The sequence below is a fragment of the Amblyomma mixtum genome, chromosome 3, assembly GCF_055824585.1.
Source record: "Amblyomma mixtum isolate Tamu chromosome 3, ASM5582458v1, whole genome shotgun sequence".
NCBI lineage: Eukaryota > Metazoa > Arthropoda > Arachnida > Ixodida > Ixodidae > Amblyomma > Amblyomma mixtum.
Window position 1 is genome coordinate 223,670,054 of NC_143014.1, and position 26,677 is coordinate 223,696,730.

General features: G+C 48.5%; 1 protein-coding gene across 2 annotated transcripts in view; it reads right to left on the minus strand.

The window, feature by feature from the left end:
• The window catches only part of SLO2 (slowpoke 2), a 562,054-nt gene that overhangs the window by 525,453 nt on the left and 9,924 nt on the right, over positions 1–26,677 (minus strand). The window lies entirely within an intron of this gene.

Consider the following 26,677-nt stretch of genomic DNA (forward strand, 5'->3'; position numbering starts at 1 on the left):
TGGCCGAGTGATGTCAAGAGAGCGAATTTATTTTGCATTCATTTTATTCCGTATTACGTGTTTGACACTTTGTTGGAGTTTATTACTTTAGAGTTCTTGTATCCCACATGTGTCTCTTGTAGAAGAGGGAACAAAAAGGGGACCGAAATATAGCTAGCAGAGTTTGTGTGACTTTAAGTCTGGTGTATTGACGGGTGACAGAGGGCACTTGCTCGTGTTGGGTGTTGCCTGTTGTCGGTCGGTTCTTGGCAACCTGCAGAACGATCAACGACCGATGCTGAGAAGCAAGCTCTTCCGAAGGACCGAGTGAAGCTGATCCCGGCACCTGGACAACAAAGCTGCGGAGCAGTGATCCTGTCCTGACGAGCGGGACCTGTTCATGGAAAGGAGCCTGGAGCTACCTGCGGCTGAACACCGGACGAGAACTTGGAGGAGCCTGGCGTACGAGCGCGCCCCGCATCCGAGCCACGCGGAAGTAGCTCGTCTTCGTGGCGCATTGTCTGGCGGCGGTGGTGCTGTAGTGCCGGAGCTCCCATTTCGCTGGCTGGCCCCCCTGGAAACAAGCGCTGCGCGCTCGCCGACGCTCAAAGCAGGCCCAGACTTTCTCGGACAAGTCGCGACATGCAGCGTGACTCACCCCGACGCCGCGGCGCCGACACGGACCCTTCCTCCTCTCCTCCTCTCCGTCGGTGCGGGCTCCTCCGACGCGTCATCGGCCGTCGCCCCTCGACCATTGGTCTAATTTGAACGGTGGCCAGTGATTGGAGCATTTGAACGGCTGGCTGCCGTAACCGTTACCAGCGGCTATAAAAACGGAGCCGCGCTGAACCCGAGCAGCAGACGGGCAGCAGAAGAGCCATCACGCCGGAGCTACGCTCGCCGCCGGGGCCGCCCTTCTTCTGTGTGCCTGCCCGTGGTGCTCTTGGTCCTTGTATCATGTAAAAGCCCTTGTACATACTGTACATAAAGTTCATTTGACTCACCGTCGCCTCGACCGTTTCCTGGCTCGGACCACCAGTCCCAACAGTGGTGACAACAGTGGGATGCCCCAGTCCCAACAGTGGCGTCAGCGGTGGCATGCCCCAGTCCCAACAGCCCTCAAGCACTCCTTTTCCATAGTGATCCGTACTAGGAGCTACTCTATTTACGGATATATGCATTCAGTTGTGACGTGAAACAGGAAAAATGGTGTTTATGTATCTGACACGCGCCCTGTTTTATAACAAACAAAGAATTTTATGCTTATAGCAAAACTGTTTTAGCGAAGCGTGTGTAACAAGCTCCGATAATCTCCTTTATAAGAAAGACAACCCTAATAAATGTGGCATCATTGTTCAAAGGGGCTACGAAGGAACACTTGAAGGGACCTACTCCTGTTTTCGAGGCACGAAGCAACTAAGGACCTCAATATTTTTTACGTCCTTCCTTCTGTATAGTACAACTTCCCCTGATATTGAGAAACACGTGCACAATTTCGTATTAGCGAGTAACGTGGCGCATTCATTCTTAGTGCTTCATTTAAGACCTCTCTCTCACCAAGACAACAAATAACTTCCGCTCTGCTGCACCGTGCCTTTCCAGGCTTCCGCTTCTAAAGCGGGATTCCTAGGGGACAACTCAAGGCGCAGAAGCAGCTTTCTTTCACAAGTCATCTGCAGAGTATAAAGCTGTCATCGCATATTTCACCGACTAATTCCTAATTTGGACCCCTTTTCTTGAGGGTCACGGAATCTTTGCCGCAAACTGAACAAAACCCACGGTTGATATTTCATGTCCTTATTATAAAGGTTACTTTTTGTTTGGATGATCTGTCCACCCGGTCTTCCCAAACATCCCAGGACCTCTGTGGCCAATATTCATATCTGCCCTGGTGGGGCACACGGGCTCAGGAAAGTTAAGAAACACAGGCTGATTGAAGTTCACCGTAATATCTGTACGCTGTACTGCAACACTATATATCTTTATTCGGCACTTTAAACGGTGATTATATCTAACGTGCACTTTTATACTGTTTGTAAAGCGTCTAGTTCGTCTGTACTTAGCAATGAAGTTACTCCCACAGCTGTCTCACAAATACTATAAGCTATTCTGGTGTAGTCGCGCACTGCATATAAACAAAAAAATAAGGGCTCGTCTGTAACGTAGTTGCTTTGTGTTCCTGCACCCGCGGGTTCAAGACACAAATACGGCACAGAAAAAGAATACAAACACCCTAAAGCTTCCTGGCAGTCTGCAGCGTTATAGAAATTCATCGTCTAAAGGCTCCACGACAGGAACAAGAAAACTTCGTTCAGGAGCTTGTTTCAACAGAGTTTCGTGGTGAAACAACTTCCCCGCGCGGTTCCGAAAGAGGAACGCGCCGACCGTTTCCCATCACAGCCTTCCATCGGCATTGATCGACCCTGCCAATCCGCGACGGGCACTTTGTTTAACTTGATGAAGCAGAAAATAGCCGTGTTTCTTCCGCGAGCGTGCTAGCCTCGTCTCCCAGAAAAAGAAAAACGCTCATGCACACTTGCGTGCCTATACTCACTGGCGCAGCGTGAAAGCGCGCACCAAGCCATGAGTTGTGCAGGCGCGGCGGCGTAGCCCATCAGTTATTGCCGATGGTCCCGAGAAAGAGCAACGAATGCGGACAAACCCCAGACAGGTTTCCGAGCCACCCGTTATGTGCGCCGTGCGAAGCGCCCTGCTAACTCTTTATACTGCGGCCTAGACATATTTGTGCAGTGCAGCCGAAGTCACGGGTCCCGGACGCGCTGACGCACTCAACGCAGCGTGCTGAAGAAGAAGTGCACCGTTGTTTACGTGCATGTATAGAAGACGTGTTATATGCCGTCATTTAGGGCATAGCGAAATCCTGAAGCAAATTTACACAGCCTCGCTGCTTTACTCGGGAGACTTTCTCTGAACACTTGAGGCGTCTTTTCGCTACGTACCTACCAGCGCCGCAGAATGCCCTTCAACTTCTGCAGCACTGCTCAGCGCTGGTGCAGCATTCTGCCGATTCGCTTCATCTTTATTTATTCTTCTTCCTTTTTGTTGTAACGTTATTTACTCCCTATTCCCAGCCACGGTGGACTGACTATGTAGATTTGTCAAACCTCTCGTGGAGGCTGCCGCGTGAAATGTGCGTCTTCTTGCCCCACTTGCTCCGTCGGTCGAATGCCGCCGTCAGTTTTGTTATCACCCGGAGTAAGGCACATTTCGAAAGGAGAACCGATGACCGAAGGTCGAGCCGCCGCTGTTACAGCGCCTCCGACGCTCGCGATAGGTTAATACCTAAGGACAGCGGAGTGCATTTTACGTCGGTTCCCATTACGCGTCTGTGAGCGGCAGTTGTCTGTAGGCAGCAATGACAGCTAAACTTTGGCAGTACGCAGCGCAGTTCATTTTCTGACAACGTAGCGGGTTTCGCAAGACCGGTGCGGTGGCTGGCGGAGATGCTAACGCGGCTGATAAAGCCCGTTATAAGCTCTGTTATAAGCTTCGAGCAGCACGACCCGCCCTCTGACGCTGGTTCATCTTCTCGCTTTGAGCGTCACCACTGCTGTTACACAAAACTGAGCTGTGCGCAGCGAGCGGTCGCCGATATTTGTTTACGTGGGTCATGCAGTCCTGGAGTTCGGCGGCAAACCGAAACTTTCCATTCGTGCTCGCGCGGTATGAATGCAGCACAAGAATGGTTCCGACGAGAACCCACATAATGCCGCCTGTTGAACAATAACCTCTGCCGCGCACGACCCAATGCTCCGCCTCAAGCAGACGCCGCCGTGCATCTGAAAAAAGCAAAACAATCGCATAGCAACGCACTTTGTGCCTCAGCCGGGTAGTGCTTCGTCGAGTCTCGTTCTAATGCGAGAGTGGGCGCGAGCTTTCTAGACACATTTATGAAAATGGAGCTCGTTGCCCGATCCAGCGGTGAGCCTGTTGAGGACTTTCCTTGTCTCCATTTTGCTTTTAGTCACTGCAGCAGCGACGAACAGACAAAGCGAAACAGGAATTCGATGGATGGGGCTCGTACTGGTGGTCTGGTTTTACTCTACCAAGAATGAAGGGAAATAAGCCACAGCGCCGGGTCAGCGGTGTGGTGCAAGCGCGCGTCGAACACAATCGGTAAAGTGCCTCTAAGGCTAAGAATGTGGTCTGGTTTCCATCACGCAAGCTCTTTGTTCTGTTCCACGAAGTTTGGGGGAAAAAGAAAGATTCGAAATTTTCTGCGACGTTGAACGCGAGTACTATTCCACATTTGGTTTGTGCTATCTGCATCGAGCGGGTTCCGTTACCTTCAGAGGGAAAAAGACAGTTCTGTAAATATTAATTCTCTTGGGCAAACTGCGGTGCATAGCTAGGGGTCGGATTTTTCGGCTTGTATTATTTGAAAGTGCTTCGCACATCAGAACGCATTTTTTTGTATTTTTTGGCGATTATTATTTCTTGCAGGGACGAACGGTCCATCTTTTTACTATCTATATATCGTGCACTGACATTGCAGAGTACACGGGCCTCTAGAATTTCTCCTCCAAAGTCCTTAGTCAGAAAACACCAAAGCTGTGAATGTGGGAACATAAGTTAACAATTGCCTCTTCTATCGGTGTTAACGGCTGTGAAAAAATTTTCCAAAAGAGTTTTCCCCATTTGAAAACAAAAGGCGCCTGCCGTGGGCTTGCAGACGTGAACTTGAACGTGAGCACAACGACCTCCTCCACTGTTTTTTTCGGCTCACAGCGCTGGTGAACACTCTCAAGGTTCGTTTACACTCAAACATACGTAGATACCCCCGAAAGTAGAAGATTGGACAGCCGCCGCCGTAAATCAGTTGATAGAGCAACGGACGCGAAATTCGAAGGTCGTGGGCTTGGATCCCACCGGCGGCATGTGGTTGTTTTTTCTTCTGCATTTATTAACTTCCCATTGATGAAAACTACTAATTAAAAAAAAACATCTTTTATGCTCCATTGTTGTGGCGACTGTTGGCTTCCGTCATGTATGTCATAAGGAGCACCTGTTTCCATCCCATTGTCTCCTCACAGCAAGAGCACTATAATAGTTAGCGACAGTGCACACTCTTTCAAATAAGTTGTGTAGGAAAGCTGTGCCCTAGTTACTGCACCTTCTCTGCAGCATGATAGCCCATAAAGCCACCCGAATATTTTCCTGTTCTTTTCATATTACTGAGTTTTATTAAAACGCATATAGTTAGTTTTATATAAAAAGAAACATTATCCAATGTCTCATCCGAGAAAATAGCTTCTTTTGTTACTGCTCTTAAACCTAACTAGCGCAGGCCGGCAACGAAGAAGTTTCTGTTTCTGTTTACGTTCCTTGAATTACAGCGAACGCATATGTCCTATTAACCTCACACAAGGGATGTCGTTTGCGCATTGGTGGTGGATCAGGGACGTGAACGGCTTCTAGATGCACCGCAAAGCAGTGCACCACCTATCATTATCCCCACCCTCCGCCTCTTCCGGAAAAACTTCCTAAGGGAGCGAGGCTTGGGATGTTGCTCCAGGTATGCAAGGTAGCAGGAAGCTCACGCGACCGCCCAGGACTCATTGCGGGGTGACCGGAACATGCCGGAAGCGGCGCTGTTTCTACAGCTGCCCCGCGGCCGCCATGCCTGTCACGTCCCAGACGTTGTAATGTCCTCCTCCCAGAAGACGTACCCAGTAATAGTTGTGCCAGTACCGACGAGGGAAGCCACGTATCTTTCTCTTCTATAATGGTCCAGGGAACGTCAGGCGCCACGCACGTATCTGCCTGTGTTTCTCTCTTTCGTATTCTAACCATCGTTAATGCATCACGTTCCACGTTTGCCGTTCAGCCATCCTTCGTTTTTATTCCCGTTTTGCCTTCCTGCCACTTTCGAGCGACGAGTTTCGAAGACAAATACTGCGATGGGCCGCGGGAACTGGAGGTGGGCGTGAATGTAATAGAACAAGGAAAAGAACCCAATGGAATTGGGGCCGTGCGCTAAGCGAACAAAAGTTGAAGCGTCTGCTAGAGTGCCACGAACTTCCAGTCTAGCATTCTGCCCTACAGCATAAATTCGTGGAAGGCAACAGAAAAGGAACAAACGCCACATATAACAAGTTTCTTGCGGGCAGTGGGTTGAATGAGATACGAAAATGAGTTGATTAGAGAGAGACATCATTTCTGCTTTCGCCCCAGATAATTAAGTGTTGGGTAACTTGTTCGAAATTTAGCCTCGGGCATCTTTTTCTAATGCTCTCGTGACAACCTACTTAATTCGCCGTACAGGTATGAAAAATATGAGAGGGAACAAACTTCACGCAGAAAATTGCAAATTTCTTGGTTATTTCTCTACTAAATTGCACAACGACATTGGGATATTGTAGGCGCAGACGAAAACTAGTTAAAGAGAGAGAAAAACTGCGCTTGTCACAAATAATAACGGAGTAATCAATAAATGAATGCTCCAACTGTGTTCCCCACTCATATTTTTCATACCTGTACATAATAAAGGCATCCAACCTAACCCATCATGCTTAGCTCTAACCTGTGACAGCGGATCCGGGTTTGCAGCGCTAGTTGTCCGTATTCATTCGCTCGACGACGACGGCTCCTTGGTTCATGGTGCCAACGCGGGATTACCAGAGCCTCCCTTATTTCCTCATTCCAGAATAAATTCATTGTTTTACAAAAGATAATATAAGATGCACAAATTTACAGAGAAGGAGGTCCCGTAGTCAATAACTGTACTTCGACCTCCTATATCATTAGGAAAAACAGTAGTATATGTACAAACACATCAAATATAATAAAAACTCAACGAACAATTATTCAGTTATCGCCATCGCAGCGGCGCAGTGTATAAAGAAAAGGTGTACGCAAACTCAAAAAGGCTACCTGACCATGGTTATAGAGCAGTGAGGAGCCCCCTTACAAAAATAACGAATAATTCAAAACAGCAAAACGCACACCCAGTTTCGATGATTTCCCGGCGCAGTACTCGCAGGTTAGCGCTGACGAATGCACCGGTCAGTCAGGTTTCGTCTCCTTAAATATAGATGAGCCTCATGGGCCTTTTATTAGAGCCATAGCTGCTCGCCCAGTCTACATCTAGCCACACGTCCTCGCAGAGGAGTTCTACAGAGCCGTGTAAAAAAAAAAAAGGAAACACCACGCTAAGAAACCGAACCAAGTGCCATCGGCAGAATAACAAAAGGGAACAGAAGCATTGCCTCCGTTCTGCGTTCCTGCACGCGCCGCTTTCCTTGAAGCGACGACATGCAGGCACAAGCTGGACGGACGCGCTGCTCACTTTGGTTGCGGGTCACGCGGAGACCGAGGCAAAAACGTTGGCTGCAAGCGCCATAACTGCCGGCCGCCCGGTAGATAGCAGCCGACCCCGCTTAGCTTGCTCGGGAAAAGATGGAGCGCCCCGTTACGTTACCGTAGGGCACGCTCGATCGTCGTGGTCCTGCGCCTAAAGCAGCAGCAGCCTTATGGCGAAGTAGGAACGCGCGTTGACCTGGTGCCAGACGCTCCAGATGAGTCGACGCTTTCAGAAGACGGCGGCTGTCTTTTTTTTTCACTGTTCTTGAATCAGTACATCGGGCCCTGAGAACAGAACGTCATTTCGCCGCGGGGCCACTGGGCTTTGCCTACAGCAACCATTCCAAGTACGTTTTTATTTTTTTGCCCACACGCGGAAGTTGGGGATCAGGTGGGTCGCCCGGACGCGACGGTGTCCCGAAGGGCGCACGGACAGATGTTCCAAGGCGTAGCTTAAGCCGATGAATTCAGGTCGACGCACACTCGCACAGAGGAACCTGTGCACGGCCACAGAAGCACAAGGAGACAAAACAGAAACCTGCCGTGCGCACTCGGTCCCAAAGAAGGCTTACAGCTCGGCGTGGGATTACAAGAGTCGTGGCACCGAGTTGTTTCTTTCATATATTCGCAGCACTCACACTGCACTATATGGCTGAGACAGCCGATGTGAAAGAGCCCTTTCGCGGAGAAAGGAGAGGAACTGTTTTTCGGCCCACCCGTCAGACATAATTGCGCACCTTCGCTGCGGGGCCTCGCAGCAGGCGTCTGGCACAGGGAAGCCGAGGAGCACAGGAGCGGAGCCAATGGCAGGAGTACGGACGATCGGACTGACCGTGGAGAACGCGAATGCGCTCGTCGGAGACCTAGTTAGTGGTTCGATGGACTAGTCCACGCTGGAATGACCGCCTTTTTCTTGGGCGTTCATCACAACGTGAGCAACTTCAAGCTTTTTTCTTTGTGAAACCTTTTCGGTTGTCTGCCCGTGCATAGAAGCGCCTGAGGATTTGCTGGTGATCGACCGTCCTTTGTGCTGTCGAACATTTGTTGATCGCTGTTACGACCGACAGATTAACCACCGCGTAGTCGTATTGTGCACCGCGATTCCTCATCACCATCACAATCATACACTAACCCTTAAAGGCCCTAGACCCTAGGCGGGTATAACACAAGGGGGAAGCGGTGAGCGTCAAGAGTACACTTTGTTCATTCGGCATCGGAACAACTCCGTTTGATCTTTCAAGTGCACCATTTTATATCCCTTCGGCTTTCAGTTATTTTCTTTTACGTTCTTCTGCAAGTTTAACGGAGGACGATGTGCACGAAAGAGAGGTGGCCGGCAGTCAGAGCAGATTCAGCCTCAAGGAGACTGCATTTCAACGCGTTGAAAAAACAGAGAGAGGGAAATTGGGAGAAGGCTATTTGGTCTGTGCTTCCATTCAGAGGTGGCGGTTGTTTATTTGTTCAAACATGTGCATTAGGTGGTTTTTCGCACACGTCGGACGAGTGCCCGAAAGCGTTATCCACGAAGGCTTTCTGAAATTGGGTGATCGCCGCAGCACACAGAACGACGTCCGTGCAGGTACTCTCTCTCATCTTCTGCCTCGTCTCGCGCTAAAAAAGAAAGACGCCAGTCCATCTCCCAACCAGTTTACGTCGCAGGCTATTACAGGACAGGGAGGCTTCGCATTTCAACTATACCGCTTTAATATAATGATCGATAGCCTTCGATTCTGATCACTTCTTAAAAAACATGCACCCCAATAAGAAACGAAAGATAAGAAATAACAAGAAAGCTGTTACCCAACATAGAGAGCAGAAAGCCAGAAATAATCGAGAGCCAAGACACAGTTCAACTGATAAAAGTGATGGTAAATCGGACTTCGGATACCTCATACGACTAAAAGCATGCCTGCTTCCCCCCAAGTGACAGCTACGGTCGTAATGCAAGTAACTAGCATGCTTTTGCGCGGGCATGCAAAGCGGGGTTCGGAAGTAGAATTGCAGACACAATCAACACAATCAAACGTATGCTGGAAAATCGAATAAATCTTACATACATGGGAAAACATAAATTCGCAACAAGTTGAATACATCAGCTTTGGACCACATACCTACTCAATGCCGAATGTTCTTATCCGAAATTACCTATTGTCTGAAACACCGAATCTCAGCGCCTCATTCTTTCTCCGAGGTAGCCACTCTGTATTCCACACTGTAATATCGGCAACTTAACGACCTCAGAAGCATTACTCCTCCGGGTAACCAGCCACACTACCGTCAATAGAAGAAGACAATTATTATCATACATCACCAGGAAAGTCACCGGCTTCATCGAGACCGACAACTATACTCCTTTACCCGGCCTACGTCAGCGATGTCGTATCGGAGGTAGAGGGAAGGGCGTTGCTTGGCTTGGTTGGCAAAGCATTCTGCGTATGGCGGCTTGGTGCAGCGGATCAGGTCTGGCGTAGTGACAATTTGCTATCAATGCAGTCGAGTTGTTGCGCTGTGGAATGAGGATTTTATTTATTTATTTTATTTTTTTACAGGTACCGCCTGCCTTATTATCAGGCCTAAGTCAACGAATCAACAATTTCAAAAACAGCAAAATCAGCAAAAAGATACAGGACGCTGAATGATAAATCAGAACAAAAACAGAAAATACTACTTACAACATGAATGTCATTTTGATGCATGGGGAGAGGCACATATCACTTAGGATTTATGCGCAAGTGCGCAGAGGAATGACGAAACCGTTGTACAGTCAACCGTGTCGGCGGATAACGCATTCCAATCGCAAATAGTGCGCGGAAAAAAGGAATTTTTAAATGCCTTAGTCCTGCATGAATAATCTAGGACTTTTTAGGTGTGATACGAGCGCGTAGAGCGGCGGTTAGCTGGAAGAATGTATAAACTTTTGTCTATTCCCAACGGGTTATTATAGAGCAAATAGAAAAGTTTCATCCTATCCCCGTAACCTTTGAATGTGAGACTTTCGAGTTCTGCAGCTTCTCGAAGTAATGAAGGGGACGTGCGCCAACTGTATGAGTTAAAGATGAACCTACCTGATTTTCTTTGAACTTTCTCAAGTTTGGTAATATCAGATTGTGTATGTGGATCCCAGACAACCGCAGCATACTCTAGGACGAGTTGGATAAATGTTCTGTAGGCCAAAATTTTAATTTTAGGTGAGGCGTTCCGTAACGTACGCCTTAAAAAGCCAAGTTTCTTCATTGTTTTATTGTAGGTGCGTGCTACATGTTGATTCCACCTAAGATAGAAGAAGACTACCGGAATGCATTTCTTCCTCTTTCCGAACAGGGAAAGTGGCGGAAAATGGATTTTGGAGCCCTGCAAAGGGCAACGTGGCAGGCGTCAGGCGTTGGTAGGTTCAACGACGTAAACAAGATTTTAAGCCGGTTTTCTGGATATACTCGTGCGTTCGCGTATTTCTGAGTGAAGGAACTAGCACTTGGTTTGCTTTGTTATCCTCCCGAACGAATCGCATGCACTGGAATCATGACCGATCGAGCGCTCAAAGGCCCGCATGACATGCGATCGCTGGAAGTATTCCGAGAACTTCTTGTTGGGCGTTTAGTTTGCAGTGCATCATGTCCCGTTCAAGGAGCTACCTTTTTTTTTCACGAGACAGCTCTCAAGGGCATACCATGGCAGTACGGCCGCTCAAATACGGCAGCAATCCAACACGGAATCGCAACATATCGTATTCGATCGAGCGCTATCGTATCAGAATCGAAAACTGGCTTCGCTAGCGTCATATTAGTGCACTCTTGAATATTAGTGCGCTCGGGATGAATGCAGTTGCTTCTACCGATGCGCATCGCATTAGTTGTTCCATATTATAATTACCCATATGCGTCCTAGCAATGATATCATGTGCTAGTCAGGCAAAACGCAATGGAACCGAGACAAAACCGGAAATATCCGCGCTTGAGAGAGAAATCGCTCAGCCAAGCTTTGTGCACGTGCGTACGCTGCTGTATTCGCTCACGAGCACCCACGGTTCATAGGGCTCGGCAGATGCGTTTGTGAAGGGCCTTTAGAAAGCAGTACCCGGTGCGGAGGTATAAAATAACTTCCCTGCCAACATTCAACCGCACTGGAAGGCCTTATGCGTTTAAAGCTGTTCGTGAGATTTGAGACCCTGCGCAGTGTGCGGGCCAGGCTTGTTCAAGGTACAAGAAAATCATCCTATGTGCACACTTGTCGGACACTAAGATTAATTGTTCAGTCCCCAGTCGCTTATGCGTCCGAGTGCTGGAGTGGCACGCACTTTGGCCTTACCTAAATTATACCTAATCAGCGCTAATTCACAATTTTGGGGCGAAATAAATACGCATCGCCAGTCAGCTGGGCGGCGCTCTACACAGCAGGGAGACCGGTCTAGAAAGGGCACTTTTGGCCAACCAAGGCGGTTTTCTTTCGGTGCGCCCACTTGCCCACGTGCTCCCTTTACGTTACATTGTTTGCGAACAAGGAGGGGACTATCAATTTCTTGACAAGTATCTTCATCTTCAAAATGAAGAACGAAGCAAGAAGAAAAGAAGGAGAAGAATAAGGAAAAAAGATTTGAGCAAAGGCCACGAGGATCAGCTTGTTCCCTCTGATGGCGCAGCTGGTGGTGGTAGACACTATTCTTCCATTTCGTCTTTACCCCCTGACCTTAACCTCTATCACTTAAGACACTTTTTTTTTCATAAATCACCTTTCGCCCAACCGTGCTCATTTATTGTATAATTGGCCTCCTCCTCATCCATGACACTTAGTGTACGGGCGAGGTCTCTCCTCTTATAGACCTTCATATTGCAGGGTATACCTAGCGTAGCTCCTACCTGGATCCTCGCTGATGTTTTCATTCTACCTCTTCCTAGCGAACACGCGTTTCTTGACGATTCTGGCACATGGGTGCTTCCACTGGTGCATGATAGCCTCTGCTTTCCGCCCTCTGCTCTTCTTGCGCCGCTGCGGCACCTCATTTGGGCGTGGCGAGCTTCTCATTCCTTTTCTTCGTACGGAAAGCAAACCTAGCGTGGAATGGCAACATTTCTTTCACTGCAGAAAAGGGGGGGGGGGGGGGGGGGGGGGGCGAGGGTCAGCGCCTCTTTGAAACACACGACGATCATGGAAGCAGAAGTGGCAGCAATCCTACTGGCGATCCAGTACGGCGACGCCCGTAACCAGGGTGTGCACGTCATGACAGACTCCCAAGCAGCCTGTCGGCTCCTACTTGCAGGCAGAATACCTAAAAAGCTGTTGGGCATAGTAATCAACTCTATGAGCGCTAATTCCTCCCTCAAGCATCAGATAACGTGGGTGCCTGGTCACGCGGGATTAGAGGGCAACGAGGTCGCGGACGCACTAGCTCGAGGACATACCAACCGAGCGGGCTCCAACCCCGACCCAAGCTCTCTTACCGAAGTTCCCGTCACCTACAACACGCGACTCCACTTTCTAAGATCACAACGACAGCACTTTCCCCCTCCGCATAAAAAGCTTAACGCTCAAGAATCTCGGGACTGGAGGCAACTCCAGACCGATACATTCCCCAATCTTCACAAATACAACATCATTTTCCCCGAGCGCTATAAAGGAGAATGCCCGTGGTGCGAAGACCGGCCCGATGCATACCACATTACATGGGGATGTAAGGGCCCGAAACCCCCGGACATCACAACACATAGAACGAAGGAGCAATGGGAGACCTCTCTGCTCAGCTCAGAGCTTGATCAGCAGCGCTCACTCGTTGCGCAGGCTAGAGCGGCAGCCAAGGCCAGTGGAGTCTTGAAATGAAGACACCACCCATTGTACATTTCTCCTCGAGCATTTTGTTTTGCTTGTCAATAAAGTTTTCTACTACTACTACTTGGTTCCATACACCACTTCGCTGCTCTAAAGCGTTGGCCAGAGAGGTATAATGGCGTGTTCACGGGCGGCTTTTGTGACTTGTGGCGCTACCTTTTTTTACTGGCATTCGATTCCTTTGCTGCGCTGTATTCCCTGCTTATTTCTTTTCCACTCACTAAGATAGCACTGTCATGCAGGCCACATTGGTGGAAAACACTTTGTAACCTTAACAAGGAAAGCCATTAGACCACCTAAACGAGAAAAATAATAAAGAGAAAAAAGCCGTAACAAGGGCCCACCACATGGCGCCCAGCAACTGTCATCCAAGAAGGCAGATGCAGCAGTGATCGATGCAGTGTCAGCGGCCCCGGGGGTACGCCAGAAAATGGACTCTCCTCGAATACAGCGAACTAACCGGGTGCGCAGCCAAGCGAAGCTTTACTTACACTCACCAGAAACAACAGCCATACAAACATGAAGTCTGAGAAACTAAACTTACAAATAAAACCAAAAATACCGTTAACAAACAGGCACCAAGGAAGGAACTCAACAGAGGCGATCGACTTTCGCTGCCGCCATCGATTGCATCCCTACGCCGTCGTTGGGACTCACGAAGGCGAGAAACAAACAGGGTGGCAGCGGTTACACGCTCCGGCCGTTTTCCAGGCTTCTGCCCACTTTTCCCCTTCGCGATTCCTCAGTGGCGTCGAAGTAAAAGCACCGCTCGCGAGTGGAGCTTCGTTGCGCCAGCGGGTGTACATAGAGCGGCGCGTGGGCAATGGCGCGCGTCGAGGGCTTTCGGGAAGCGTAAACCGCGAGGCACGTGAAAGGACGCCGCGAAACGACGAAGTAGAAGAAAGGTAGGATAAAAACGAGAACGGGGGTCGGAATCACAGTCTGCTCCTACGTTGGATAGGGGAGAGAGCGCTCGCGGGGGATCTCACGCTGTATGAGAGAAGCTCTAGAGAACCGCACTGAAGAAAGGAATGCCGTCCATTGGGGTGAAAATGTCACGTCGGGGCAAGGGCAAGCGGCATCGAACTTACCTGCACCCGAGCGAAATTGCTGGGAAAGGAGGACGGGCAGGACGGCAAGAGGTGATAGAGAAGGAATACGAAAAGTCTTAACGAATGAATAAGGAAACGAATCGAAGCTGAAGGCTGCAAAAAAAAAACAAAAAACAAACTACAAGAGCCTCAAGGAAGCTGGCGACCCAAGCGCAGGGTATAGTTCCCCTCAGGGAATCTGAAAACAGCTTTTTGAGCACTGCCAGTTTCCTGAAGTGCAGAACGTAACCTTTCTTCCTTTCTTCCTTCTTGTTTTATAAAAGGACTAGCACTTTTCTCCTCAGTCCCATTTGCGAGACAAATGGCATTCTCCTTCGATTTCAATCCCGAACGCGGAAACACGCCATCGGTGCGGCGCCATTGTATATATCGGCGGGGCCCTTATTCGTAAATTGCTAGCCCCACTGCGCTGCCGCTTCATCCCGAGGACGGGCGAATCTACGGCGGCCGCATGCGCAGGCGTGTGTACACGTCCTGCGCTCACCGTTCCGTCAACCATTTCTCCATTTCCTTACGCCAGGGTGGAGCGCTACTGCCACACCAGTTTGGACACGCTGCTATCTGCTTTGTTAAGGAGGAAACAATTGTTCCCGATCTTTTGTGCGTTCGGCAACATAACCGAAATTTGTATTTATTTTTTTGTGACCGAAAATATGTAACAAAAAAAAGCAGTCGTGGAGCAGTCGTAGAGCGGTAGATGTCATCTTTCAAACTGTGCTTTTTACTGACGTCATCGCTTCTTGCTGCCTAAAAATTGTTTGGTTTTTTGAGGAAAGGAAATGGCGCAGTATCTGTCTCACGCAGGGTGTCGAACCGGAACTGAACCCGAACCCGAAACCGGAACCGAACCCGAATTTTTGCCCGGAACCGGAACCGAACCGAACCCATATTTTTTTCGCCATCTTGGAACTGAACCCGAACCGGAACGATTCAAAGGAACCGTTCCGAACCGGTTCGGGACCCGGTTCAGCCCCACTTTTTTTGCATCCCGGCATACGTCTTGTTTTCCGTCAAAATGATATGATCTATCGCATAGACTTACCCACCCGTAGCTGTCTGCGCTGGGAAGTGCGAAAATGGTACCCAGTATATGCTACAGCAAACTTACAGGAGGTCTGGTGCGTGGTAAGAAGCCTAATTGACGCTTCTGTAATTTAATCGTCGATTACGTCGCTATTTTAAATGGTAGTGCAAAAAACTTAGTATCATTTACCTACAGCCTGTATAGATTTCAATCCTTGAGTATCGCGAAATTCTCAAAAGGTGGCGCAGTTGACCTTTAACTTGCACTGACGTCGCGCAGCATACGGTGCCTTTTGCGTTTCGCCTCCATCGAAACGTGGCCGCTGGAGATGAGTTCGAACCAGGGTACATCGAATAAGTAACCCAGCGCCCTAACCACTCAGCAACCGTAGTGGGTAGTGCAACCTTTACTTTTGTAGGCGCTCATTGTCTTAGACAGCAAGTTCTAAATGAAAACCCTCACGGTGGGTCTGCAGGGCAATAAAGGAAAAAAAAATGGCTCAATGGCTGTGGAGCTCGGCTGCTGATTCCAAAAACACAACAACCAGCGTGCTCTGTCGCGCGTCGAAAATCCCCAGCTGGTCTCCGTTAATCTGGAGCCCTCCACTACACCGTCTGTCATATAGCCCCAATGTCTACTCGACACGTTAAACCTGAGATATTACTACTAGTATTACCAAAAGAAGCATGTATAAATTGGTGCAGCTTCTTTTTTTTTTAGAATCCGCATATTCTTGCTTGCGCGCGACGGAAATAAGCAACGAAAGGCAGGTTATTGGCAACGGTGGAGATGTACTAAAAAGGAAAAAATTAAATACCGATTACACAGAAGAGAAATGCAGAAATACATGTGCTCGCTGGCATGCGATAGTGATTACGCCCAAAAATATGCTACTGTAATGCAATGTAACTACGATGAAGTGATTTCGTTATGCCGATTCGCTGAAATTGTTCTGCTTCTAAGAAAAAATTTCTGCCAGTCGCCAGCGCGCGGCTCCATCCGCTGTTATCGCACTGCTCGATCTTGAATTCTCTGTCTGGCGACTTATATCTACTTTTCGCAGTCATATTTCCCGTTCTTAGTGTCTGACGCGACAGGCTTATGATTGTTAGTGTTTTTTTTTCTTAGAACGCTTGAGCGATTGACTACGTTGAGCCTTCACAACAATCTGCATCGGCTATATCGGGTACAGGTGGGTATTGGGGGGTGGTGAGATGGGTGAAAGTTTTTGAAGGTGAATTTTTACAAGTGAATGCCCTGATGTGTCGTCCACCGGAGTGTGCATCAAGGATGGAAGCTGCACGCACGCAGTGCGGTTATTTTGGGGAAAGCAGGCTATCTGCTAACGCAGTAAAAAGAACAACTAAAAAAGCATGCATAGTCTTACCTCTGACTCCGAGTAGGATTCGTACTAATGGCGGCGCAACAGAAAACTGTTTACAGATGCTTTAGGCTATTCGGCTATCTTTTAGGCTTCGTTTTATGGTTGTTGCATGGAATATTTGGAACCTCTCTGACCCTCCTCATGCCTTACTTGACCGCGTCGAATTCAGCGATCTCGTCATAAGGCCTTACGTCACCATAACTACCTGCGTCTGCCCGCACGTGAAAATTCCAGACGGTGCACACGCCATGAAAGGGAACCAGTCAGGAGGTTGAACTTGCGCAGCATATTCCTCCTGCGTTAAAGTGCACTGTGTCTGAACAGTGACCTCGTGGAACGCGGCGGTTCTGCGTCCTAGAAACACGAAGAGTTCGCACGGAATTCAAGAGTTTTTCATCGCAGACGTAAGTGTTATAATGAAATGTATGATGTCAATGGGTTTTTTAAGAGGCTGCGTAAGTATGTTCTAAAAGAATACAGCATCATAACAAAAATATCATATTATTGCTGAAATTGTTTCTCGTTGCTCGCACAGGTTGAAATGCACTGACTACGGCACAAACGCCCCTTTGGCGCGAAGGTAGTACGTCCAAACATGTAAGGTCCATGTCTGAAGGGTGAAAAAGGTTTTTGTGGCCGAGTAAAACTAAGTCGAGCCCACTTATAGCGAACCGGACGGTCCCGCAGGTTCCATTCGTTATATCTGATGCTCGTAGCAAGTGGATTCTTCTTACAACAGCCAAAAATGCTAAGGCCGCTAAAAGTGGCAATTATTTCTTACAAAGCTGCGTAATGCGTGCCAACTTGTGCAAAGCAGAGCCTGCCGCGGCTCTTTCCAGGCTATCTAGGGCGGTCATTTAATCCTCGTCGAGACCTTGCTGCCAACTAACAAATTTAGGGACGGGGTATAACTAATCATGGATGAAGTGTGCATGGCAACTGGTGGCAGGTCGGCCACTTAAATGAGATTCCTGGCAGTAGGAAGAGCTCGCACTTGGTGTTCGACGTCTCCGTCAGAGCAGGCGCTTCTGCGATTTTGTGGTCAGCAGGAGCGTAGTTATCCGAGGAAACATCCGGTCGGCTATGGATCAACGAAGCGTTGCCAGAAATCTGCAATCATCTGGTCAAGGGTGTTTTCGAGCTTCTTCTGTCGTTACTGGGCTGATGCAGCGACGAAGTAGTGCAGCGCTTGTGGCGCAGAATGCATCCGTTGCACTGTCAGCTATATGACAATGCCTGCACATTGCAGCGGCGCCAAAGATTGAGACGACTGGGCAAGCTATGCATACCACGTGACTGGGATGGCCAGCAAGGATTTCAAAAATTATCTAATCGCTGTTTTTAGTTGATCCGCGAGATTCGTCAGTAGCTTCGCTTTTGACGATGCCCCTGTCTCACGCGCACCGCGCTTCTTCTACTCAGGATGCTTTGCCGAGCCGGCGAACACGTAGGCAATGATTGCCCTCGTTGGCCATCGACGCGGGTTTGGCCGGCGGTTACTTACTATTTCAATAGAGATTATAGCATATCGTTACCGTGTTTACATTAGCATTTACAGTGTTACCGTACGCCGGACTTTCCGGTTAGCGCTGCGCACAGCAGTGCCGCCTTTTAATTCCATTTCTGGGTTGACATGTTCTTTCCGGGGCGGTGTAATGAAGGTTGAGAGGCGCTATTTCATCTGCGTGCTTAGCGGAAGGACGCCCTCTACAACTTCGGGGTAGTTCACCACGCCACCTCGTTCGCTATAACCGAGTGGTGTGGCCAGAATTGTTCGCTGTATCTGCGACGAATTTCCGTTGCCCTTATGCATATTTTCACTGTAGCACCACACCCGCTCGAAATAAGCGAGCGTTCGTTGAATGGTACGGCAAAACAGCGCTGACGGACGGGACGGAAGAAGATGAGACAAACACATGCGCTTCTTCTTCCGTCCCGCCCGTCAGCGCTGTTCTGCCGCACCATCCAACATGAACCAACCAACCCGACTCAGCCCTCTCCTTGAGCGTTCGTTATATCTGTGGCCATTAAAGTGGGCTCCACTGTACATCCGCTGACTTCGCTTTAATACACTAGTATCAAGAAAGTTTAGGTAAGGCTGTAGATGTATGGGTAGAGGAAGTAATGACCGATCGCAACATTTGTCATCTGCCTTGTGGAGAGGCCGTACAGGTAAGTAAAAGCCAAGAGTGAGAAAACAGAATGAATCAGCACTCGCGAACATGTCCAGCAAAGACAGGCAAGCACTTACTCACCTAATAAGCATAGCTACCAGAAAGGGGTTGTTTGTAGCTTTGGAAATAAATTCCTGAAACAAGTTGGTGGACAAATGGTGCACGCCAGATTAACCCCTCTGTATCACTCTATCAAGGGCGCAAAAAATTCTGTGGACGCAAAGGTTGCCTTTGATAGCGCCCCAGGAGGAGTACGAAACATTCTATCACGAACAAATTTCTTGCTTTACTATAGTGAGAAGCCACGATTAGCTGAGTTTTGGAAGATACTGAGCTATAGGGGCTCAGGATATATAACGTGAGTCACAAAGGCGATGTCGAATAGGTGATTTAAATAAAATGTTTTTGGTAAGTTCTTTACGTTAGGGAGAGCCAGTGCTCCCACGAGGCTCTCGTTGGATGGGGGATGAGCGGTGGAGGGATTCTCGAACATTTTCTTACCATGTATTAAAGGAGGGGGGACTGGCAAGTCGGTTTCGGTGTGACGGAAAGGTATCTGTCTGTTTGTATACGTGCCGATACATGACAGTTTCATTTCTCAGTAGTGCGCGGGAACGTAGCGGGCGCGTGCGGCGGCAATTTTGGGGCCCCGTAAGTACACTGCGTAGTTACAGGGCCGTAAGTGCACTGCGTACGAGACCTATTACTCGCGCTACGGGGTCTCCCAAACTGCTCAAACAGGAGGGTCTTGTAGATGCAAAATGTATCGGCTTTTCGTCCTACACCTCATAAGGTAGATTATAGCTTATATACACAGCCGATTTTCATTTATTTCGAGTTCCTTTTATTTTGCAGCTCTTACCGTAAATTCGTCTTTTTTCTGCGGACAATAAATAAAATGGGTAAAGTGAGAACATCTCGCATTAAACAATTTTTTTCACGCTCAAGTAACGCAGTAAACACGACAAAAGGAAGAAAGGAGGTGACATGAGCGCTGAATAACAACTGGTTATTTTATTCTGGAAAAAGTATATAAAGGCGCAGGGCACAGACAACAACCCCCCCCCCCCCCCAAAAAAAAAAAAAAGAAACAGAACAAAGGTTAAAACTTAAAAACCATACTGCGCATGCACATCCCAGTCGAGCCGTGACGTCTTTTTCAACGGAATACGAAGAGTATCTTCGATAGTAGACGGCACTCCCCTATCTCCTGGACCTCACACAATGCGAAGAAAGCCTGACTCCATAACTACCAAACTGATAGATGGTGTAGCAACACGCTCATCTGCTTCCCCAGTTAGAATGACAAGTCTCCTGTTTAATCACTCTGATCGAATTTTCAGGAAGATGGCGCAGGCCTTTATGATCAGGAAGGATGCAGATGATTCACTTGCCACATAGCGCTAAAAAGACACGGACACACAGGGAGACACACAGGACGGGCGCTAGCGCCCGTCCTGTGTCTCTCTTGTGTCCGTGTCTTCTTAGCGCTATGTGGCGAGTGAACCATCACCAACTCGCCCAAGCTTCTGCTCTGACTATACTGATGCAGATGAGCGTGTTGCTTCACCATACATCAGTTTCGTAGATAAAGAGCCAGGCTTTCGTGGCAACTGTATAAGGTCAAGGAGATAGGGGAGTGCCGTCTACTATGGAATATAGTCTTCGAATTTGATTGAAAAAGATGTCATGACTCGACTACGATGTGCATGCGCAGTATGTTTTTTAGTTTTAATTTTTGCTCTTCTGTTTTCTGGATGGTTCACTGAGTCCTGCGCCTTCATATACTTTTCCGAGAATGTAATAACCAGTTGTTAGTCCGCGTCTGTGTCGTCTCCAGACTTCCGTTTCTCCTGTTTCCTGCGCTGCTTAAGCAACCGTTACCAACTAGCCCACTTTTATGTTCTCGTAAACAAATCTTTGCATTTTTTTATTTTGTATAGCGATGTGCAAGAAAAAAGAAAACGCATATCACTGAAACCCATCTGCGTTCTAAATTTTTTTTTGTCCTGAACCCGTTTGAACCCGTTTGAACCGGTCCGAGACGGTCCGAACCGGTTCGAACCGGAACGGAATGGCCCTCTGGAGCCGAACCCGGAACTGGACCCGAAAGGCGTGAACCCGAACCCGAACCGAACCCGAAAAAATACCGGTTCGACACCCTGGTCTCACGTATCTCGGTGGACACCTGAGCAGCGCCGTAAGGGAAGGGAGGAAGGTGGTAGTGAAAGAAGAAAGAGAGGAAGAGGTGCCGTAGTGAATGTCTCCGGAATAATTTCAACCCCCTGGGGATCTTTAACGTGCAGGTAGGTGTGATGAGCATCAAGAAATTTGGGGAAAGTGCGTAGCCTGATTAAAGACTTGCTAGATGTTGAGAGGCGACTCAAGTGAGCTGCCGATATCTGCTCTCATAATTTCAACCGCAATGACAGCAGCTGCCGCTGTATAGTGGCAAAATTCGACAGTCCAAGACCCATACGAAGAGCTTGCGCTGGTACTCTAAAGAGCCCGGTACTTGAGTTCCCAGTGTTTCCAAATACGAGAATGCTGTACTGCAAGAAGCCCAGAAATAGAAAATCTTACAGTTGTAGCATTGGTCGCACTGGTGCGTCTAATGAGGTTCCCATGAGGAAGGAGAGAACATCGACAACCACAGTCAGTCTCTTTTTCATGTTGGTGACATGGGGACTCCGCCAGAGACTTCGGTGGTATAAGATGAAATTGCTTCGTGTGTAAACGCCACAAGAGAGCATTTCTCGGTTGAGATATCAAGATTCTGCGGACAAAGGTAAAGTGTCAGTATCGATGCCGCCTTCTGAAGTCTGGCACGAACTTAGGGACGCGTCACACTTGATGCCCAAAAATATATATCGTTCGTGCAAATTGAGATCTGTGCAGATTGTGGCAGTAAGTTGTGGCAGCCTTTTTGCCTAGGTTTGCAGGTGCAAAATGAGTCACACCAATGAGTCCTGGCGATGATGACCGCTTCCAACTGGCCAGAGCGGCGTCAAGTTCCTCCATGGAGAAGAGAAGATCCATTGGTGAATTCCGAGAAGCTGGAACATCGTTGCAATGCAGCCTTCCGGATGTGGCCCGTGGTCTGCTATCCTAACGCAGAAGTCTTCTACTACCTGGACCTCGCCACGCCTTTGGTGGAGTGCCAGGGGCATGAATGGGTGGAGCTTTCGAAGGGATGATCGAAGGCCCCGAACGGCACCCCAGGTGCGTGACATGTGCTTCCGTGGATCAAGCGTTTCACAGAACGACTCTAAACGTTGGGCCTGCGGGAGCTTAATTCTGCGCTCAATTTTCTTCTGTATGCACCTTGCATCTCTGAGGTCGAGACGCAACTTTGGGGATGGCATCTACGCTCTGTTCCTCCGTCGTATTGATCGCAGGTGCTTCAGTTGCATATCAGGCCACGTGTGCTTTGCAGAAGGATTGAAGAAGCATGGCGCGTTTCTCACGGCCTGCTTAGTTTTCTCTTCCAGACTAGTTCTCTGCAAGTGTCTTCCATAAGTGCTTTAAACGCTGACCAATCGATTCAACAAAACTTCTGTTTGGGCTAGATGGTGCATAGCGCCTGTCCTGTGTGTATCTCCTCTTGTGTGCGTTTTTCGTGTGCGCTTAAATTTCATTCGTCCCATAAAAGTGCTAGAGGTTGATGTCCGAAGGCCAGCAATGATTCGATATGTAGGGATGTGGTCGCTGCTATGGGTTTTCGTACCTGATAACCGCCCGACGCTGCTGGTAAGACTCCGAGAAATTAAATCCAAGTCCAGAGAGCTGCTGTAAGTCGCCCCTCGAATATAAGCAGGGGTACCGTCATTAAGACGCTGATGATTATGTCTAGAGGCGAAGGATAGAAGCATTCTTTCCTGAAGATTCACCCTAACGACTCCCCACATGGTGTATGGTGCAAAGAGCGTCAAGGTCGCCTATGATGATCCAAGGTCTAGATTTTCAACCCCTAGCAAGTCGCTCAATCTTTCGGCGTCGAAGGCACTTGATGGCGACATGTGTGCACCCACAAGCTTAAACGAGAGGGCGCGTCTGTTTACTCTTAAGCAAACTTGCTCGTTCTCGTCGCCGGGGGGGAGCCAGATAGAGCACATACGTAAGTTCACGTCGAAAGATGAAGCCACGCTCATAGGTACTGGCTTCTAGGAAGGGAAGAGCATCCAATCGGCGCAGTGCTCTATTGGGAGACCCAGAAACATCGAAAATTGCGTGCTACACGAAGCCGGGAGACATCTTCACTTTACAGAAATATAGTGCAGCATCCGAACACTATAGCAACACTGACAGCCCGAGCGTGTACGCTCAGCTGCCTTCGCGTTACACATATAAACCGCAACCTCCACGCCGCGCCAGGTTACAAATCTTACGGCAGAGGAAAAACAGATTGCATGGTAGAGGACAAGTAAAAACGGTCTACCGAACAACCGTAATCCTAAATGAAGTTCTAAAGCTGCCAACGCCGGCAGCGCCCCGGTAGCCGCGGTACTCAACGTCGCGCACTTCAGCCACTCGCTTTCGCCTCGCGAGTCGAATTCCAAGATTTTCTCAGCGGCGGTGGTGGTGGTGGTGAAAAACTTCGGCGCTGATGCATCCTATCATTGTGGTACTCGTGCAACATTTTTGTACGTCACTGCTTTTACCGGAAGACCGCCTACGTGTAAACGTGCGTCAGTCCCACATGTCAAGGCAGCTCAAGAAAGGCGGCGGGCTGACAGGGGAAGCGTAGGCGAAGTGCTTGTGAAACGTGTCAAGCGAAAACGCGAGCATGCCGAACTGCGTCGCAGGCGACGCGCCGCGCGCCTCGGTGTTGAACTTCTTTTCGTCGCCTCTGGCGCTTTCTTCGCGAAGTGACGAGGCGTGACAGCTCCGTGTTTACCTCATGGCGGTCCGGTAAGTGTGTGTACATGCTGCCGCAATAAATCACGGACTATTTGCGTCAAGAATGAGCTAACCGTAGTTATCACGTTCAGCATAACTGCGACAGATTCGCAGAATTTGAGCCAGGTCAAGGCTATCGCTCATTTTCCCCCTCCTACTTGAGTCAGTGATTGAAGTGACTTTCATGTTATGATGTGGTTAGTTCAATAAAACTGCATTATAGGTTTATTAGGGTTTGGTCGAATGTTTAGGGGAATCCCCCAAGGTGGAGTAGATTTGTAATAAGGGAGTAATTACTCATTGGCATCCACCCGAGCGCAGCCATACGGCTACAAAGGAAAGCTGTACAGCTTTCTCAGAAACTTCGTAGTTAAAGAAAAATTCGTCCTCGTCCGGGGTTCGAACCCAGGACCACCGCTACACCGGAGCAGTCGCTCTACCAATTGAGCTAACCAGGACGGCAAGCTTATGGTAGGACGAGAGCGAATTGATCAATAACTCGAAGTGGGAACTGTGTTGGTCGAATGTTTAGGGGAATCCCCCAAGGTGGAGTAGATTTGTAATAAGGGAGTAATTACTCATTGGCATCCACCCGAGCGCAGCCATACGGCTACAAAGGAAAGCTGTACAGCTTTCTCAGAAACTTCGTAGTTAAAGAAAAATTCGTCCTGGTCCGGGGTTCGAACCCAGGACCACCGCTACACCGGAGCAGTCGCTCTACCAATGTCTGCCGGGATCGAACCCGCGTCGTTCGGGTCAGCAGCCAAGCGCCATAACCACTGATTCACCGCGGCGGGGTCAAATTGCTTTATAACTTAAAATAATAACACACGCACGGTATAGGTGTGCCGTCGGTCCAACGTTGACAAGTGGCTTTTTTTTCTTTTTTCATCACTAAGGTGGATCTCTGATTAAGCTACGTGGCTCTCAAATCGGGACGCTCTTCTTTTACAGTGCGTCATTTTATAGCATTAAAAACGCCTTGATCTGTTTTAATATCGTGCAAAGTCTGAGCTGGGCTGCGGTCATACGCGCTGCAATTCGCCGCCAAGCTCGCTTTCAGCCCGTGTTCTAGGGACTGTTTTTTCTTTCCAGCCGTTGCATGCCGCAGATAATCTCATGAACGATAAACTGAACGAACTTTGTTACTCCAGATAGCGATGCAACCATCTGCATCAAAGAAGAGGAGCTTTTTTTTTATGACCGCAAGATATCAAACGTAACATGTCACCAATCTGCAAGGAGTGTAATCACGATCAACGCACGACATTCGCGCAGTCATTCAGGGAAGGACACAATGAAAAAAATATGCAACGATGACAAAACAAAATGAGGTAGCGGGAATCGTGAATAGCAAAATCAGGCATGGAAGTACAGGGTAAGGCAAACAAAGGAAAATAGCGCTGAATGCGGCGTTCGAAGCAGAGCTTAGCAATACGGAGGGCTGTAATTGCTGCCCCATTATTAATCATGGGCGAAGTTTGCCGAACATATTTGTACCAAGCACAGCGAACTCTTGTATCTGGAAGAACATCATGAAACTTTTCATCAACGTCCTATCGTCCTCGGCTTATTACGAATGCAGTTCCGAGCTTCCTAACGCACAAAGTTGTCGGGCTTAATACAATGACTTCGAAAGCACTGACAAAGGAGTCCGAAGAGAGTATATTACCACAAAGGACGACCGTATTCGCCGGTGAAATTAAACGACCTATCTGCGTCGTAATCCTCAAGCTCTTTCAGATAGATATCCTGAGGATAAATTGAAAATGTAAATTTTTTTCCCGGGCAATAAGAGCATAAATAATTCTTCATCCTTTAGAGGTAACGGAGTGCTCTTTATCGCTATATTCGTCGACAAATTAAAACTGGGTTCTTGTGAAACGTGAAGATAAAGAATATCGCAGCCAAACGCACAGCTCATGCTACTGATGATTTATTCCATAGGATTCCCGTTTGACACGGTCTAATCTCTATTTTCCTGCGCGACCAGAGAACCACACACTATGCATTATATCTGTCCAGATTCTTACAATATAGTATAATTACAGAACCTGGCCTTCCCGCATTTCGCGGCATTGATCTAGCCGAACTGTTTTTTTGCACGTGGGCGCTGCATGTGAACTGAGTCATCCCATGGACTCTGCCGCTAGTGTAAGAACGTATTCCTGCATAAACTCCCCGTAATGGAACAATAGTATATATTCTAAGCCTCACCGAAAACGTCACCGCGTTTACAGGCTCAGCCGAGGTGCTATACGATTGCGCTGAACTGATTAATTTGGAGTCCATACGTACTAGAAATGCAGTGGTGGCGCGCACTTTGAGCGCAAAATGCTCATTGCAACTTGGCCATACAGAACTTTAGTTGCGGAAGCAACACTACGCTAGGTGTGAGCGATTTCGCGGAGCCCCGGAGAGCCCCAACTGCGCATGCGCGAGGAGCGAGTGTAAGACAGTTACTGCGTAATTTCATTCCCTCAAATGCAATTTTCATTTTCTTCATTACGGGCCCCCCTTTCTTCTTTCACTCCGACCACCTCCCTTCCTCTACAAACGGATGAAGGGAGTCCATCGACATATGTGAGACAGTTACTGCGTAATTTCTTTTCCTTAAATGCAATTTTTATTTTCTTCATTACGGCCCCTCTTTCTTCTTTCACTCCGACTTCCTCCCTTCCTGTACAGTGAGGTTCAGGTGTCCACCTAGATGACAGAGAATTACTGCGCCATTTCCTTTCCTCAAAAAGCGTTGCGTTCAAAGGGCAAGGCATCGCGCCGAACGGGTGGTGGCGTTCCGTGGACTCGCTGGCAGCGCTACAACACGCTGTCGCGTTCCACTCCTGAAGGCGAAGCTTAAGCGTCATTAATCAGCAGTCAATTAGTGTTTAGTCATTAATCAGTAATTAGCAATTAATTCGTAATTTTCATTACTTAGTAATTAGCACTTAATTATGTGTGA